Consider the following 4,574-nt stretch of genomic DNA (forward strand, 5'->3'; position numbering starts at 1 on the left):
TTTAGCAAAGCACCTGGCACTAGTGAGCCTTTAATACCAGCTAAATATTACTAATTGGGAAAAAGAGAAAGTTGGTTTTCCCTCCAAGGACATGCCGACAGGTGGGTGGAAGGTGTTTTACCAAAAAAGACCACAAAAAAAGGCATGATACTCAGCCCCTGGGATTCCCAGGCTTGCCTGATCCAAGCAACCCCCTGGGGTTCTTGTTAAAAATACCAGCTTCCCACCCCCAGTCTCTGACCTGGTAGGTCTGGGGTGCGACAGGACTCGGGATTTGTAAGGAGGTCTCAGGCCTGAACCTTCTACCAGGCAGGTATGGGGAACGTTCCTCTCTTATGACAACAAGGATTCACTCCAAATGCTTCCTCCTTGGGGAAACAATTCCTTTAAAATTCCCTTTAAAAATATTTGCTGTTGGGCTTCCCTGGTGGCGCAGTGGTTGAGAGTCCGCCTGCCGATGCAGGGGACGCGGGTTCGTGCCCCGGTCCGGGAAGATCCCACATGCCGCGGAGCGGCTGGGCCTGGGAGCCATGGCCGCTGAGCCTGCACCTCTGGAGCCTGTGCTCCGCAACGAGAGAGGCCACAACAGTGAGAGGCCCGCGTACCGCAAAAAAAAAAAAAAAAAAAAAAAAAAAAAAATTTGCCGTTTATTGAGTATGCCTTGCCTGTTCTAGGCCTTTCCGTGTTAACTCATACAACCCTCACAGTAATCCTGTGACGTGTAGGTACTCAGAGCTGCTCCCATCTTACCGATGGGGAAACTGAGGAAGCTAAAAGACTTGTCCAAGGTCGCAGGAACTCTGTGACTTGTTAGGAGTCAACTTGGGACTTGAACCTGGACATGAGCCCTTACCCACTGGGTTGTAGTTTCCCCACCTGCCTCAAGTCCCTGCAATGTTTGATAAGATTCCTCCAGGTGTCTCAGGGCCGGAGTTGGGAATCCATACTTTTCACTCCTTTGTCCTCTAAGGGTGTGACCCTCGAATCAAGGGTGCTGCTTTGAACCCCCTTGGGAGGCAGAAAACTGGGATCCAAGTTGCTGTGCCCTGCTTACTTCCTCCGGGTGGTCTCCAGGAGTTTGGTCTCCCTGAGCTGGTTTCCCTACCTCTAAATGGGGATGCACCACCTCCCTGGGTGTTGTCAGTGAGTCACCAGACCAAGGATGGGAAGGGGTTTGTGAACTGTTGGGGCTGCGTGTTCTTTGGGACCTGGGAGTGGCCGAGATGGGGGGTGTAGGAGGCCTGCGGACAGTCTAGGAGTTGCTCCCGTCACCTGCATCCAGGGCTAGTCCTTTTCCAGCTAGTGTTACCAGGACTCCAGAGGCTGGGGAGGCCATGTAGCGATGGCAAGAGAGGTTGATGGGGAGCCCGGCTTCTCCCTTCCCGCCTGGCACCCCAACGTGCCCTGGCTGGCAGCGGCCCATGATTCACCAGCTTTAAGCCCTGGTTTCATCAGTAATCAGAAGCTCACCACTAGAGAGCCCGGGGCATTTTCTGGAGAGCCCAGTGCCCTCCCAGAAACTGGGGGTGGGGTGGGCGGGGTGGGGCTAGGAGGAGGGAGCCTGGGAGGGAGAAGGGAAAAGGTCTGGCCCCAGAGAATTTGCATAAAGTGTTCTTTTCTTTGAGGAGGGTGAGAAATGCCCAGTACCTGACATCCCTGGAAACCATTCACTCATTCATTCTAGTTTATTGAACCCCTTACACTGTGCCAGTTACTATGGACCTAGAGAAGTAAAGTGAAGTTATCCAGAAGCTTCCTGGTGGGGAGATTACTGTGTGATTGGCTAATTCCTGCACAGCGCAATGGGGAGCAGGTTTACAAAATTCAGAACCCACAGACGAGAGAACGATTAATTGGGGGTTGGGTGGTTGTGGCATGGATCGGGGAAGTTTCAGCAGTTCTGAGGCCCCTACCAGGGGGAATGACAGTGTGGGTGGGGATCAGGTCCTTCTGCCACTTCTGAATGGTTCCTCTCCCATCTGGGCCTCAGTTTTCCCACCTGTGAACTGGGCACAGCGATGGAGCCTTTCTCCTAGGGTTGTTATGAGAATTCAAAAGGTTAACTCACGTAAAACACTTAGAACAGCCCCTGGTGTGCGGTCATCACACGGGTCAGAGCGTGCCTGGCAGACGGGGAGAGGGCTTTCAGGTAAAGGACACTGTCTGTGCAAAGGCCCAGGGGTGTGCCGCACATGGGTATGATGGACATCAGTGTGGGGGGGTGAGAGGTGGGAAGGGGCATTTGAAGTATTGTCATTCCCTGTGAACACTCTCCTTAGGGGAGTAGGGGGCTATGGAAGACTTTTGAACAGAGGAGTGACATGGCAGATCTGAGCACCAAGGCTACAGAGTCGTGATGGGCTGGAGGGCCAGATTGGGGCAGGGAGACCTGTGAGGAGGTGGCACAGGGTCTTGGTGAGACATGGGGAGGCCTGAACTCACACAGTAGCTGTGGGGATGGAGAAACCTGGAGATGAGGACCAGTAGGGGGACACCTAGCTGAACTGACAGTGATGATACGATGAGGGAATAGACACAGTGTGCTGAGGAGAAAGGAGGAGTCCAGGTGTGCTGGGAGCCACTGATTTGGAACATACTAATATACTTGGGAGAGGGTGTTTAAGGAGGGCCTTGAAGGGTGTATAGGAGTTGTCCAGGCGACCCATGAGGGAAGGGCTGTCCAGACAGAGGGCACCAAAAGCAGAAGTGTGAAAGCAGTGGGTTTGGGGAGGAAATAATGGGGTCAGGAGTTGGGGGGCCTTGGGTGCCATCTGTAGGTTATTGGGGGTTGGGGGCAGGTCAGCAGGCTGAGCAACAGGAAGAGAATATAAACATCTCTTAATTTCCTGTGGCTGCTGAAACACATGACCACAAACTGCGTTCCTTAAGGCACTCTGCTTTAAAGCAATAGAGATTTATTCTCTCACCGTAGTGCCGGCAAGGCTGTGCTCCCTCACAAGGCTCTAGGGGAGAATCCTTCCTTGCTGTTTCCAGCTTCTGGTGGCTCCAGGCGTTCCCTACTTGCGGCTGCAAAACTCCAATCTCTGCCTCTGTTTCCACATGGCCTTCTCTGTGACAGTGTCTTTTCTTATAAGGATGCTTCTCATTGGATTCAGGGCCCACCTGGATAAAATCCAGGATCATCTCATCTCAAGATCCTTATCTTTTTTCTTTTTTTTGGCCAGGCCATGCGGCTTGCAGGATCTTAGTTCCGGAACCAGGGATGGAACCCGTGCCCACTGCAGAGGAAGCGCGGAGTCCTAACCACTAGATGGCCTGGGAAGTCCCACAAGACCCTTATCTTAGTTACATGTGCAACCACTCTTTTTCCAAATCAAGTCACCCCCACAGGTTCCAGGGGGACCTATCTTTTGGGGGACGGGGTGGGGGAGGTTACCACTCAACACACTACAAGATCCTAAACTCTAATCCCTGTGCTCCATCCCAGGTGCAGAGTCTTTCCCCTTTCTCCTCCTTCGGGACTCCCAGTCCCTCCAGTCCCGCCCCCTGGAGCAGGGAGGGCGCCCCGCTGTTCACCCTTCCACCCCCAGGGCCCAGAAGCATTTGGACACGTGTGCAGAAGTAGCAGCCTCCCCGTCTCCCTCCTTCCAGTAGCCAACGCCCTCAGAGGCGGGGACCTGGCTGGACCTGTGGGGGGTGAGCGCCACCTCGTGTCCGTTTGGGAGCAGTGCGGTCGTAGGCTCCAGCCGGGTCCCTGCCCTGAGAAAAGCGGCGCACGCGGCCACTTACAGTGCTCCAGCTGTCTGCCAGCCGCTCCACACACATCGGTTCTGCTGGCCTCAGTGTGAAGTGGGGGTTATCACCCCCATTCTCCAGACCAGGAGACGCCGGCTCAGAGAGGCTATGACTGGCCAGGGTCACACAACTTCCACTCCCATCTGACTCCGAAGCCGCACCGTAAAAACTAGACACGTGCACCGGGCGCGGGGCGGGACCTGTCGACCCCGGCGGCTGCGGGGCTTTTCCGGATCTACGTTTCCCCAGCTGTAAGCGGGGCGGGGACGCGCACATGAGCCCCCTAGGTGGCACCTTGCAGGGAAACCCGAGGAACACAGAACTCAGCTTTTCTCTGAGGTAGTCTGTGGACCTCGCTGCTTCTCTATCCTTTTCAAACGTTAGTCTTAAAAAAAAAAAAAATTAGGTGTTTATTGTTTTTCTCTAAACATTTTCATAAGTGTGAACTATTTAATAATTTAAAATATATACTTACTTCCAGTTCCCCTCTGAAAGGCGATAAGCTAGGGCAGTTTCTTCCACATTCTTCCAGGAATGATCTCTGCATATGCATATATATATATATATATATATATATATATATATATATATACACACACACACACACACACATAAGTATATACACACACCAATGCATGTATATTCACACCCCCCCATTAATATACATTCTGCATTTGCTCTTGTCACTTAATGACATTTTTGCATTTAATCCATATGATTACTATATATATATATAAAATTTACTTTGGGGAGTACAATTTTCTATTGAAATACAACATATATCTATATATCTATTTCTATATCTACATCTACATCAT

The 4,574-nt window shown here is 52.0% G+C and overlaps 1 long non-coding RNA gene across 1 annotated transcript; it reads right to left on the minus strand.

Moving 5' to 3' along the window:
* Nucleotides 1-1,675: 1,675 nt before the first annotated feature.
* LOC141275952 (uncharacterized) lies at nucleotides 1,676-4,220 on the minus strand. The gene is made up of 3 exons (XR_012324653.1): nucleotides 3,751-4,220; nucleotides 2,928-3,123; nucleotides 1,676-2,032 (listed from the first exon to the last, which is right to left on the minus strand). It is a non-coding gene; the product is annotated as an uncharacterized lncRNA (long non-coding RNA).
* Between the last annotated feature and the right edge of the window lie 354 nt (nucleotides 4,221-4,574).

The sequence above is a fragment of the Tursiops truncatus genome, chromosome 11, assembly GCF_011762595.2.
Source record: "Tursiops truncatus isolate mTurTru1 chromosome 11, mTurTru1.mat.Y, whole genome shotgun sequence".
Taxonomy (NCBI): Eukaryota; Metazoa; Chordata; class Mammalia; order Artiodactyla; family Delphinidae; genus Tursiops; species Tursiops truncatus.